The following is a 15,134-nucleotide window of genomic DNA, read 5'->3' as shown; positions in this document are numbered from 1 at the left end:
ATGTGCCATATACGGTGCTCTGCACCGTTCACTGTGCCCCATAGATGTGCCATATACGGTGCTCTGCACCGTTCACTGTGCCCCATAGCTGTGCTGTGCCATATACGGTGCTCTGCACCGTTCACTGTGCCCCATAGCTGTGCTGTGCCATATACGGTGCTCTGCACCGTTCACTGTGCCCCATACATAGCTGTGCTGTGCCATATACGGTGCTCTGCACCGTTCACTGTGCCCCATAGCTGTGCTGTGCCATATACGGTGCTCTGCACCGTTCACTGTGCCCCATAGCTGTGCTGTGCCATATACGGTGCTCTGCACCGTTCACTGTGCCCCATAGCTGTGCTGTGCCATATACGGTGCTCTGCACCGTTCACTGTGCCCCATAGCTGTGCTGTGCCATATACGGTGCTCTGCACCGTTCACTGTGCCCCATAGCTGTGCTGTGCCATATACGGTGCTCTGCACCGTTCACTGTGCCCCATAGCTGTGCTGTGCCATATACGGTGCTCTGCACCGTTCACTGTGCCCCATAGCTGTGCTGTGCCATATACGGTGCTCTGCACCGTTCACTGTGCCCCATAGCTGTGCTGTGCCATATACGGTGCTCTGCACCGTTCACTGTGCCCCATAGCTGTGCTGTGCCATATACGGTGCTCTGCACCGTTCACTGTACCCCATAGCTGTGCTGTGCCATATACGGTGCTCTGCACCGTTCACTGTGCCCCATAGCTGTGCTGTGCCATATACGGTGCTCTGCACCGTTCACTGTGCCCCATAGCTGTGCCATATACGGTGCTCTGCACCGTTCACTGTGCCCCATAGCTGTGCTGTGCCATATACGGTGCTCTGCACCGTTCACTGTGCCCCATAGCTGTGCTGTGCCATATACGGTGCTCTGCACCGTTCACTGTGCCCCATAGCTGTGCTGTGCCATATACGGTGCTCTGCACCGTTCACTGTACCCCATAGCTGTGCTGTGCCATATACGGTGCTCTGCACCGTTCACTGTGCCCCATAGCTGTGCCATATACGGTGCTCTGCACCGTTCACTGTGCCCCATAGCTGTGCTGTGCCATATACGGTGCTCTGCACCGTTCACTGTGCCCCATAGCTGTGCTGTGCCATATACGGTGCTCTGCACCGTTCACTGTACCCCATAGCTGTGCTGTGCCATATACGGTGCTCTGCACCGTTCACTGTGCCCCATAGCTGTGCTGTGCCATATACGGTGCTCTGCACCGTTCATTGTGCCCCATAGCTGTGCCATATACGGTGCTCTGCACCGTTCACTGTGCCCCATAGCTGTGCCATATACGGTGCTCTGCACCGTTCACTGTGCCCCATAGCTGTGCTGTGCCATATACGGTGCTCTGCACCGTTCACTGTGCCCCATAGCTGTGCTGTGCCATATACGGTGCTCTGCACCGTTCACTGTGCCCCATAGCTGTGCTGTGCCATATACGGTGCTCTGCACCGTTCACTGTGCCCCATAGCTGTGCTGTGCCATATACGGTGCTCTGCACCGTTCACTGTGCCCCATAGCTGTGCTGTGCCATATACGGTGCTCTGCACCGTTCACTGTGCCCCATAGCTGTGCTGTGCCATATACGGTGCTCTGCACCGTTCACTGTGCCCCATAGCTGTGCTGTGCCATATACGGTGCTCTGCACCGTTCACTGTGCCCCATAGCTGTGCTGTGCCATATACGGTGCTCTGCACCGTTCACTGTGCCCCATAGCTGTGCTGTGCCATATACGGTGCTCTGCACCGTTCACTGTGCCCCATAGCTGTGCTGTGCCATATACGGTGCTCTGCACCGTTCACTGTGCCCCATAGCTGTGCTGTGCCATATACGGTGCTCTGCACCGTTCACTGTGCCCCATAGCTGTGCTGTGCCATATACGGTGCTCTGCACCGTTCACTGTGCCCCATAGCTGTGCCATATACGGTGCTCTGCACCGTTCACTGTGCCCCATAGCTGTGCTGTGCCATATACGGTGCTCTGCACCGTTCACTGTGCCCCATAGCTGTGCCATATACGGTGCTCTGCACCGTTCACTGTGCCCCATAGCTGTGCTGTGCCATATACGGTGCTCTGCACCGTTCACTGTGCCCCATAGCTGTGCTGTGCCATATACGGTGCTCTGCACCGTTCACTGTGCCCCATAGCTGTGCTGTGCCATATACGGTGCTCTGCACCGTTCACTGTACCCCATAGCTGTGCTGTGCCATATACGGTGCTCTGCACCGTTTACTGTGCCCCATAGCTGTGCCATATACGGTGCTCTGCACCGTTCACTGTGCCCCATAGCTGTGCTGTGCCATATACGGTGCTCTGCACCGTTCACTGTGCCCCATAGCTGTGCTGTGCCATATACGGTGCTCTGCACCGTTCACTGTACCCCATAGCTGTGCTGTGCCATATACGGTGCTCTGCACCGTTCACTGTGCCCCATAGCTGTGCTGTGCCATATACGGTGCTCTGCACCGTTCACTGTGCCCCATAGCTGTGCCATATACGGTGCTCTGCACCGTTCACTGTGCCCCATAACTGTGCTGTGCCATATACGGTGCTCTGCACCGTTCACTGTGCCCCATAGCTGTGCTGTGCCATATACGGTGCTCTGCACCGTTCACTGTGCCCCATAGCTGTGCTGTGCCATATACGGTGCTCTGCACCGTTCACTGTGCCCCATAGCTGTGCTGTGCCATATACGGTGCTCTGCACAGTTCACTGTGCCCCATAGCTGTGCTGTGCCATATACGGTGCTCTGCACCGTTCACTGTGCCCCATAGCTGTGCTGTGCCATATACGGTGCTCTGCACCGTTCACTGTGCCCCATAGCTGTGCTGTGCCATATACGGTGCTCTGCACCGTTCACTGTGCCCCATAGCTGTGCTGTGCCATATACGGTGCTCTGCACCGTTCACTGTGCCCCATAGCTGTGCTGTGCCATATACGGTGCTCTGCACCGTTCACTGTGCCCCATAGCTGTGCTGTGCCATATACGGTGCTCTGCACCGTTCACTGTGCCCCATAGCTGTGCTGTGCCATATACGGTGCTCTGCACCGTTCACTGTGCCCCATAGCTGTGCTGTGCCATATACGGTGCTCTGCACCGTTCACTGTGCCCCATAGCTGTGCTGTGCCATATACGGTGCTCTGCACCGTTCACTGTGCCCCATAGCTGTGCCATATACGGTGCTCTGCACCGTTCACTGTGCCCCATAGCTGTGCTGTGCCATATACGGTGCTCTGCACCGTTCACTGTGCCCCATAGCTGTGCTGTGCCATATACGGTGCTCTGCACCGTTCACTGTGCCCCATAGCTGTGCTGTGCCATATACGGTGCTCTGCACCGTTCACTGTACCCCATAGCTGTGCTGTGCCATATACGGTGCTCTGCACCGTTCACTGTGCCCCATAGCTGTGCCATATACGGTGCTCTGCACCGTTCACTGTGCCCCATAGCTGTGCCATATACGGTGCTCTGCACCGTTCACTGTGCCCCATAGCTGTGCTGTGCCATATACGGTGCTCTGCACCGTTCACTGTACCCCATAGCTGTGCTGTGCCATATACGGTGCTCTGCACCGTTCACTGTGCCCCATAGCTGTGCTGTGCCATATACGGTGCTCTGCACCGTTCACTGTGCCCCATAGATGTTCCACATAAATTTGTGCCGCCGCTGCCGCAATAAAGAAAAAAAACCACATACTCACCTCCCTTGATTGCAGCTCCCGGCGTCTCGTTCCGGCGCCTCCATCTTCCCGGCGTCTCTGCTCTGACTGATCAGGCAGAGGGCGCCGCGCACACTATATGCGTCATCGCGCCCTCTGCCTGAACAGTCAGAGAGCAGAGACGCCGGGAAGATGGAGGCGCCGGCCGGGAAGATGGAGCGGCGCCCAGCGGCTGGAACGAGGACAGGTGAATATAACATACTCACCTAGTCCTGGCGATCCTCGCGCTGTCCCCTCCTGTCTTCGGTGCCGCAGCTTCTTTCTCTATCAGCGGTCACCGGCACCGCTGATTAGAGAAATGAATAAGCGGCTCCGCCCCTATGGGAGGTGGAGCCGCTTATTCATTTCTGTAATGAGCGGTCCCACGTGACCGCTGAAGAGAGGAAGAAACTGCAGCGCCGAAGCCCGTGGGACGGCAGGGACAGCGCGAGGATCGCTGGGACTAGGTAAGTATACCTCAGCGCCCTCTCCCCCTCACCCGCCGACCCCACCGCTACCGTGACTCGAGTATAAGCCGAGGGGGGCACTTTCAGCCCAAAAATTTGGGCTGAAAATCTCGGCTTATACTCGAGTATATACGGTAATCTGATTGTTATATTTGGAATTGGAAAAAAAATTTCTCCACCAATATGAGGCAATTAGCATCTTCATGGGATTCTTGTCTTTGTCTAAATCAACAAGTAAAAATTATAAACTTATAATTTTTACTTGTTGATTTAGACAAAGGCAAAAATCCCATGAGGCAGATGCTAATTGCCTCATATTGGTGGAGAAAAATCTTTTCCAATTCCAAATATAGCAATCAGATTAGTTTTGTGGATTTTTGAGTGACCTTGATGGACTTGGATCTTCTCTCTCAACCCTAAAACTGTGAAACAATGAAATTAACAAACTGAATAATAATTACCTTAGTGATCCCTCAAAGATCCAATGCCACCTTCTCCCAGTCTCTCTTTCTCTTTCTCTGCCTCCAGCAACAATTCTGTTTAAAAAATGTTACAGAAAGTCAGGTTATAGAGACTATTGGTGGACCTGAAAAAAAGACTCACAAGAACACCATAGATAGCGAAGGCGAGTTTTAGTTATTTTATTATTTTACATATTTTTGAACTTTTGGAAAACATTTCCAGGGTTCTTAGAACCATATTATGATGCAGACTGATGAAGTGGAATTTGAGCCCTATAGAATAATCCTCTGTAAGTCTTCTTAGGCTGTGTTCAGACACTGCAGTCACGGTGTATTTATGGTGCGTGATCTTATTAGACTTATCTAGAACTTCCTTCCTAATACCACATGAAAACATTGGGTTGTCAAAATGAATAGTGACCAAAAAATATTTCCATTCATATCTCAAAATCCCACATATTGCTGTTTTCATTGATTACTATATCTGGATCTCATTTTTCCAACTATTCATCTGCCTGGTCCTTTTGAAATGGGTACCTGACATGTATTGTCCATCTTGTTCTGACCCCTGACTCTTTCTGACAAAATTTCTCATTTATTCTTTGGCCTGTTGTTGTCTTATTGATCTCATGTTGACAACTTGACTCTGTTTCTATCAATGCCACAATTTCTGGAATCCACAACTTTTCAAGGAACGAAAACATGGGAATCTTTCTGCAGCAAATGTTCTTCTTGTTAGGGTTAAAAAAATGTTTTTATCCCATCAAGCATGTTCTGTAACACGTTAAAAAATATAGACTCACCCTACCATTTCTCTGTTGTTTCTTTCTCAATGCTGATTGGATCCAAAACCTTAACTTTAGTCAAAACTGTGTCCAGTCCTTATTGGATTTATTTACTTGGAAAACTTAGACCATTACTATTCTATAAATGGATGGAGCAAAGTAATCCTTTTTCAGATGTTTGTTTTTAAGGAATTGAAATCTACGCCTGCAATGAACTGGTGTTTCTGGCATAATTAACAATACATGCATCAGTACAGTAGTAGCTTTACAAATTGTGTTTTACCACTTACTTTGGACAAGTCTGTGATGCAGATAAGTACATAGATCACATAATGTTTGTAAACTGTGAAACTGACTTTCTTAATTATTGGAATGGCCATCTAGATCTGGATAAAACCAGATTTTATTCTTGAACAATCTGTAGGTTATTCACCCACATAGATTCTTTCTCTTTTATGAGCATTCTGTAAAGCATAAATTTAGATAAGAGAGAAAGAAAAAATGACCCTTATCTGATCTTATGCTTATGTGCATAATAAAGAACATTTAGCTGTTGTCAGTTTGCAAAATATGTATTACAACTTATACAGGCATGGGAAAAAGAACGTACACCCTTAATGGTGAGACCAGACAGTGCAGCTGTAGACATTACTATTATTGATTATTATAGCGCCATTTATTCCACAGAGTTTACATGTAAAAAGTGGTATACATAACAAAAATGAGTGCAGTAATCTTCAACAATACAAGTCCTGACTGGTACAGGAGGAGAGAGGACCGTGCTTGCGAGGAATCACAGTCTATAAGGAATGGGTGAGGATACAGTAGGTGAGGGCAGGAACAATGGTTACTGCAGGTTGTAGGTTTGTCGAAAGAGGTACGTTTTCAGGTACCTTTTGAAGGTTTCGGTAGGCGGTAGGTACACATGCAGCTAAATAACACGCACGTGGGCCATTATTAGCCTCTGCTTGTGGACATGGTTTGGTGGTATGCATTCAGACATATATCATCTGGTCTCACTCGTAACACTTTAGGCAGTAGTTAGGGGTAACTTATCAAACTGAAGAAGTTTAATTTGACCAGCATGTTCGGCATATACAGGTGAAGCACATGTCAAAGGTTAAGCAGAGTTTTTACATTGCTTATACAATACATTGTAAGCTGCTTATAGCCATTCAGTGTCTCCAGCCACTCAACAATGGACTCCAAGCCATTCAGTCTTCTCTTAAACTTAAAATTTAGCTCAATTGCCTCCATATCGAATCAGACTTAAGCATACATTCTCATTCAGAAGACAGAAAGGTAGCAGGATTAGTAGGGCAGGCAGCGAACAGCATCAAACAGCTTGCAATGTGTTATAATACATGCAAGCTGCAGAATCAAAGCAGTTAAACATTTTTCATAAAAAAATGTATATGCACTACATGCAATGTAATAAAAACATGTTTCAAAGATGTCAATCATCAATTGTATAAGCAGTTGATTGCAACTTAAGTATATTAGAAATGCTTAGTGGAAATCTTACAATATATAAATGTACATTTTTCATTATAAGATTAGCCTACAATAATATGATGTATGTGCTTTCTTCTGTTTGGACAAGGCTACTCACATTGTTATTGAATAACAGTTTATTGCTAAGGCAGTGAGTTTCTTTAATGACCTTTGCTTGGTAGAGTGGAAAAAAAAGTCAGTTTCTTAGACATTATAAAAGCAACACAGTTTAGACAGCAGAAGTCTAGAAACTTTGATGAAAAACATATTGGTGAGTATTTGAAAAATTATATAATTTACAATCTTGCGAGTAGAAATGCACGCTACAAGTGACAAACATTGGTTTCTGTCGGTGAGTTGATGGCATTTTTCATTTACAGGAATACTTATTGGTTATCACTAGGATATGGCATATCATTTTAATTACTGAAGGCAATAAATCTAAAATTCTAGTCAATTGTGATAAAAAATGAGCAAACTCATGCGAGCCAGAATGTTGGACGGGTATCTCTGTAACTCCCTGTATTGATGTTTAGTGTTGAAGATATTGCTAAGATCCCAATAATCATGCTGTGACTTATGAAAAGACCAGGCATTGCTTCTGGAGCTGGTGCACTTGGGGAACCTTATGCTTTAACTTTGATTTGCAACAAATCATTTCACCTAAATTGGAAATTTCTCCATGGCCTCCAATTGGACAGAAAAGACATGTATGACCCTCTGAGATCTCCTAGGACTCTATCCAACCCATTCCAAGCTCTTAAAAACAGACACAGACATACTAATATCAAAGTGACCTCAACATACACGGCTATGGATAACCAGGCACCAAACAGCCTCTTTGTTACACACTTTACTGACCATCCATGTGGCCCTTTCTGGCACCGATTGCAGAGAGTGACTCTTATGCCTGATATGAATTGCATATTGTTAAAATTTGTTGCGTCCAGCAAATCCTTCCAAGCCTTCCTTGGCTTAAATTTGGATAGCAACTCACAAAGGTAATTTAATAAATGATTGTAACATGCCCCTGAAAAGCTGCAAATCATATCACAACATAAAGGTGGTTGTACATAGATACCAGTAACATTCACATCTTTGGACAGAGTGCAGCAAAGCTCATGATCTCACATAACATATTGGGATTTGTTAGGCCAATAGTTAAGGACAAATAGATAATGAAAGACTTTCATTCAATTTGCTGCCTTAGTTTTGTAATTAAATATCCAGTCAAGGCAGAGGGTCTTTTTGGCCTTCTCCTGGGTACTCATCACCTGTTAGACATGCTTAAACATCCCTCTGAGCTCAGTCCTACTTGTAGTGTCTTGAAATTTCTTAAAATATTGAACATAATTACTATTGATAGAATTTAATTTTTTCTAGTGTAATCTCAGTCTGATACATCACATCAATTTGGTCACAGTTAAAGTCTGTACAAATTGCACCGACAGTAATATTTTAGGATTTATAGACAGTAGAATCAGGACTCCTACGGAGTTCAGGTACAATTGGTTGGTTGATGACCTCTATGAAAATATGTGAAAAGCAGTTAAAAAAAAACATTTTATTTTATATTGAGAGTTGAAGTCCAAGGTTCTTCTTTTGTAACTATCATCACTCTCCAAGAATTGCAATTCAGCATTGAATACTTGGCTTATTTTACAAAGGCAAATAAAGCCTTGGATGAACTAAAGTCAATGAAGTTCAAACACATGTCCAAGGATTTATTAAAGTAGTAAACTCTTCAGAAATATTGTTCTGTTCACCCTCAACTCCAAATCTTCCAAATGCCTGCAGACAATTGCTCAAGATTTTCAGTAGATGACATTGCTCATGCACTTTAACCTTTGATATACTTGGTCTTATTTATCTAATTGCCTAAATGGGAAAATATTAAGATTTGAGAGTGCTCACTTGTTGATATCTTTTAATGGCTAACTAAAAAGATGGTAACAAATCGCGAGCTTTCGAGACTACTCAGGTCTCTTCATCAGTAATCTCGAAAGCTTTCAATTTATTATCATCTTTTCAGTGAACCTTTAAAAGGTATCAACCACTGAGGACTCTCAAATTTTAATATTTTTTATATCTACTGGCTAACACGTAACAACTCTAAATAGGACAAATTCAAGTAAACAACAACAATTTAATTGTACTTGAATTTTACATAATTCTGCATTTGCCATAATGCTATCATAAGAGGCCATTAATAGGTTAAAAAAGATAAAAAGAAATCCTTATACTCACCATACCACTCAGATTTCTGGCCCCCGAGAACCTCACTGTTAATAGCCTGGTTCTAACACAAGGGTACGGTGCACATTATGATCTTTAGCGTGCTTGAGCAAAACCCTCCCAGGTCTCATCGGAGCCAAAGTCACCGTTCACTTTGAAACTGAACTACCTGGGAAAAAAACCACATGTAGAGGTGAATTTGAATTTTGAATGATCTGCTAATCCCTCTTCTAAAAGATAAGTCATATTGAGACCACTAACAACAAGACATCCAAAGGACATCATACACAATAGATAAATATTGTTTGAACGATAGTTGGGCCTATAGTTCGGCCACCAGCTATTTCACTGGACTCTTCAAGAGCTCTTGATCTGCCCAGTGCTCCTGTTTTTCACTTTGAGAGACTCTGCAGACTCCTCTGGCAGTGGCTTATTTCACAGAGAAAAAAAGATTGGCTGTACAAAATCAGACATACCAATTGCTTATCTCCCTATACATCATTTGCCGAGGGAGTGTTTAGGAAAATCCCCCATTAATAGATTATCGCCTTAGCCCTCCGATATCTTCAGGTTTGCCCAACATTATTCTAATGCGTATGGGGACCTTAAGTCTAAGTTCCATAACTTGAAAATATTGGACAAATCACGCCCACAAATTGAAAGCATGATTGGCTCCATGTGCAGCATTTTTCAATTTTCCATATAGCAAACAGTTGCTAATCTCCCATATGTATCAGTTTATAGGTTACAATTGTTTCGTCTGCTGTTTTTGGGCAGTCTACTGTTCGCACAGACAGAACACGGGACATAAGCATGTTTTGTGTGAATTTACCCTAAAAAAATAAAATGGACTTCATAATGACTCAAGGGCTTTCATTTCTTTAACTGCTCTGATAAAATTAAAGCTGAATTGTGATTAACTACTGTTGAAAACATAACCAGATTTTGATATTTTACCAACTATTGGAAGATGCTGTAGAAAACAGTAGAAATTTTTCTTTACAGAACAATACTCACTTGTCAAACAACTTCTACAACAAAGTTTTCTAGCGCCTGACTGTGCATCCATGGTCTGGGACTTTATCTAAAATATGCTAGTTTTGAGGAACTTTCAAGATGCTTTTGTGGGAGATCTTTCAACCAACCACTGATGTCACAATTTCAAGACGTGTCCTGTAAGTTCTTGTAGAATTCACAAGTGCAATATTACATCAAAACCTTGATGTCTCCTCTTCAAGTTGAAATTCTTAGGTTTCATTTACACTAGTCAATAAACCTTTACATGCATTGCTAGGAATGTTTGTTTTCCAATCATCAACAAACTAACAAAACACTTGTGCATTGAATGAAATATTTTTAAGCTTGCTAAAAAATTATTATTCTCAGCAGCATATCGTCGTTTTGATCCTTTTCTTAGCCTGAATGACTAATTGGTGTTTTCTAAATCGGATAGGATAGTAGTGATATTCAATGTAAACAGAACAATCATTTTAAGAATAATTCTGTGCACATGGAATTGTGGCAATCCTGTCTAAACAGACCAATAAACGGCTGACTTTTGGCATATTTGTAATTTATCCCATTTTATAACATTTTTCAAAAATGACCAGTGTCACTTCATGAAGCAATAACTCTCAAATGTTTCAATATATCCCAATGATTTTAGGATTGTGTTTTCATGACACATTGTTCTTTATGTTAGTGGAAAAATTTTGCCAACATAGTTTTACTTTTAAATAATAAAAAATATTAATCTAAAAATTCTGATAATGAAAATATCAGCATTTTTGGAAAAAAAAAGTCAGAAAACCTGCAATTGTCAAACTTTGAATATTTATAACTGTAATGCAGATAGTGATTCCACACAAAAGTTAACAGACAACATTTACTTTATGTCTACCTTACATCAACATGACTTGTCAATTTTCCTTTAATTTCGTTAGGATATTAAAAGGTTTAAAAATTTAGCAGCAATTTTTTTTTTTTCAATGAAATTTACAAAACTTATTTTTGTAGAGACCTATTCAGTTTTGAAGTGACTTTGCGGGGCATATATACTGGAAAACTTCCAAAAGTTATACTACTTTAGAAAACAACACCCCTCATCATCTTCAGAACTGCTGTCAAGTAGTTTATTAACACTTCACATGTTTTGCAAGAATTAATAAAAAGTGGAATGACAGGAATTAAAATGTTGCTAACATCTGACCAGTCCGTGATACCTGGCAGCCTCTAAAGCAATTACTTGACCTTGGATTGCTACGGCATCCATCAGAACTACTCAGTCATGATCTCAAGGGTGCCATTTGTGTTAAAGATGAAGCATCCATTCTCCATTAACCATTTAGATGTCATAGTTATTACATAGTTATTAAGGTTGAAGGAAGACTATAAGTCCATCTAGTTCAACCCATAGCCTAACCTAACTTGCCCTAACATGTTGATCCAGAGGAAGGCAAAAAAAAACCCATGTGGCAAAGAGTAAGCTCCACCTTGGGGAGAAAAATTCCTTCCCGACTCCACATATGGCAATCAGACTAGTTCCCTGATCAACGCCCTATCAAGGAGTCTAGTAAATATATCCTGTAACATTATACTTTTCCAGAAATGTATCCAGTCCCCTCTTAAATTTAAGTAATGAATCACTCATTACAACATCATACGGCAGAGAGTTCCATAGTCTCACTGCTCTTACAGTAAAGAACCTGTGTCTGTTATTATGCTTAAACCTTCTTTCCTCCAGATGTAGAGGATGCCCACTTGTCCCTGTTTCAGGTCTATGATTAAAAAGATCATCAGAAAGGTCTTTGTACTGTCCCCTCATATATTTATACATTAAAATAAGGTCACCCCTTAGTCTTCATTTTTCCAAACTAAATAGCCCCAAGTGTAATAACCTATCTTGGTATTGCAGACCCCCCCCCCCCCAGTCCTCTAATAACCTTGGTCGCTCTTCTCTTCACCCATTCCAGTTCAGCTATGTCTTTCTTATACACCGGAGACCAGAACTGTGCACAGTATTCTAAGTGTGGTCGAACAAGTGACTTGTATAGAGGTAAAATTATGTTCTCCTCATGTGCATCTATGCCTCTTTTAATGCATCCCATTATAATATTTCCCTCTGTAGCAGCTGCCTGACACTGGCCACTAAATATGAGTTTGTCATCCACCCATACACCCAGGTCTTTTTCATTGACGGTTTTGCCCAGAGTTTTAGAATTAAGCGTATAGTTATACATCTTATTACTTCTACCCAAGTGCATGACCTTACATTTATCCCCATTATAGCTCATTTGCCATTTATCAGCCCAAGCTTCTAGTTTACATAATTCATCCTGTAATATAAAATTGTCCTCCCCTGTATTGATTACCCTGCAGAGTTTAGTGTCATCTGCAAATATTGAAATTCTACTCTGAATGCCCCCTACAAGGTCATTAATAAATATGTTAAAAAGAAGAGGGCCCAATACTGACCCCTGTGGTACCCCACTGCTAACCGCTACCCAGTCCGAGTGTGCTCCTTTAATAACCACCCTTTGTTTCCTATCCCTGAGCTAGCTCTCAACCCACTTACACATATTTTCCCCTATCCCCATTATTCTCATTTTATGTATCAACCTTTTGTGTGGCACTGTATCAAAAGCTTTTGAAAAGTCCATATACACTACATCCACTGGGTTCCTTTGGTCCAGTCCGGAACTTACCTCTTCATAGACACTGATCAAATTAGTCTGACATGAACGGTCCCTAGTAAACCCGTGCTGATACTGGGTCATGAGGTTATTCCTCTTCAGATACTCCAGTATAGCATCCCTCAGAATGCCCTCCAGGATTTTACCCACAGTAGAGGTTAAGCTTACTGGCCTATAATTACCGAGTTCAGGTTTTGTCCCCTTTTTGAATATTGGCACCACATTTGCTATACGCCAGTCTTGTGGTACAGACCCTGTTATTATGGAGTCTTTAAAGATTAAAAATAATGGTCTATCAATGACTGTACTTAATTCCTGCAGTACTCGGGGGTGTATCCCATCCGAGCCTGGAGATTTGTCAATTTTAGTGATTTTTAGACACCGCCGCACTTCCTGCTGGGTTAAGCAGGTGACATTTAATTGGGAATTTTTATCACTAGTCATTTTGTCTGCCATGGGATTTTCTTTTGTAAATACTGATGAAAAAAGTCATTTAGCATATTGGCTTTTTCCTCATCCTCATCCACCATTTCACCCAGACTATTTTTAAGGGGGCCAACACTATCATTTTTTAGTTTCTTACTAGTTATGTAGTTAAAGAATATTTTGGGATTATTTTTACTCTCTCTAGCAATGAGTCTCTCTGTCTCAATCTTTGCTGCCTTGATTTGCTTTTTCCAGAATTTGTTTAATTTTTTGTATTTACTTAATGCCTCATCACTACCTACTTCCTTTAATTCTCTAAATGCTTTCTTTTTGTCACTTATTGCGCCCCTTACAGCTCTATTTAGCCATATTGGTTTCCTCCTATTTCTAGTATGTTTATTCCCATACGGCACATACTGTGCACAGGTCCTATCCAGGATGCTAATAAACGTCTCCCATTTTCTTTGTGTATTTTTATGTCTCAGGATATCGTCCCAGTTAATTGCACCTAGATCCTCTCTCATCCATTGGAAATTTGCCCTTCTGAAGTTTATTGTCCGTGTAACTCCTCTACTACACATCTTATTAAAGGATACATGAAAACTTATAGGGCTATAGCCCTGCAAGTTAACAGCCCAGAAATGCCTCTCATCCAGCCATATTTCAGATATCTCCACCATGTCATAATTATGCTCCAACAACATTAGTTCTAATTCGTCCATTTTGCTGGCGAGGCTTCTGGCATTAGTATACATGCACTTGATGTTCCTCTCTGTACCTCTATTCTTTCTTAAATTATTAACTGTTCTAACCCCACCCCCCATGCCACTGCCACCCCCAACTTCCTTATTTGTGCCCAGGTCTCTGTCTGCACTATCTTCCCCTCCTATAAATTGAATACCCTCCCCCCAATCCCTAGTTTAGACACTCCTCCAACCTTCTAGCCTTTTTCTCCCCCAGCACAGCTGCACCCTCCCCATTGAGGTGCAGCCCATCCCTAGCGTAGAACCTGTAGCCAACTGAGAAGTCGGCCCAGTTCTGCAGGAACCCAAACCCCTCCTTCCTACACCAATTCTTGAGCCACTTATTAACCTCCCCGATTCCCCGATGCCTCTCTGGCGTGGCACGTGGTACAGGCAGTATTTCAGAAAATACCACGTTGGAGGTCCTTGCTTTCAGTTTGCAGCCTAATTCCCTGAAATCATCTTTAAGGACCTTCCACCTACCTCTAACTTTGTCATTTGTGCCAATGTGCACCATGACCGCTGGGTCCTCACCAGCCCCTCCCAGTAATTTGTCCACCCGAACAGCGATGTGTCAGACTCGAGCGCCAGGTAGGCAGCACACCGTTCGACGATCCCTGTCTTTGTGACAGATTGCCCTATCTGTTTCCCTAATAATTGAGTCGCCCACTACCAGCACCTGTCTGGCCTGCCCTGCTCTCCTATTTCCCTCCTTACTGGAGCAGTCACTCCTCCGGCTTTCAGAGGACATGCCTGGCTGCAGCAGTGCTACCCCTGTACTGGCACCCCCCTCATCTGCCAACTTAGCAAACTTATTGGGGTGTGCCAAATCAGGACTAGCCCCCCTGGCACTCTTCCCTCTACCCCGCTTCCTAACTGTCACCCAGCTTGCTACTTCACTGTCCTGTGGCTCCATCCTACCATCCCCCCATCATCTATCCCATTGAGCGTCTGCTCATTGAGCAGAAGATTCGTCTCCATATTGTCTATGGATCTCAGTGTTGCCAGCTGCACATTTAGATTCAGAATCTGGGTTTCCAAATGCTCAACGTGCTCACATCTCGCACAGCAGTATGCACCCTCGACCGGCTGATTAAGGATTGCATACATG

The 15,134-nt window shown here is 43.4% G+C and overlaps 1 protein-coding gene across 2 annotated transcripts in view; it reads left to right on the top strand.

Annotated features, from left to right (window-relative positions):
• Window positions 1–7,121: 7,121 nt before the first annotated feature.
• Window positions 7,122–15,134, top strand: part of LOC138637861 (cholinesterase-like) — an 82,048-nt gene continuing 74,035 nt past the window's right edge. The window contains exon 1 of one of the 2 annotated variants that reach the window (XM_069726790.1): window positions 7,122–7,198. The gene's annotated coding sequence lies outside the window, so the exon portion shown is untranslated. Of the gene's footprint in view, window positions 7,199–10,167; window positions 10,338–15,134 lie in introns of those variants that run through there. The other variant, XM_069726796.1, reaches the window with a different exon arrangement.

The sequence above is a fragment of the Ranitomeya imitator genome, chromosome 1 (genome assembly GCF_032444005.1).
Source record: "Ranitomeya imitator isolate aRanImi1 chromosome 1, aRanImi1.pri, whole genome shotgun sequence".
NCBI classification, from domain to species: Eukaryota; Metazoa; Chordata; class Amphibia; order Anura; family Dendrobatidae; genus Ranitomeya; species Ranitomeya imitator.
The sequence above is the reverse complement of the archived record's forward strand: the minus strand, read 5'-3'. Positions and strand labels throughout refer to the sequence as shown.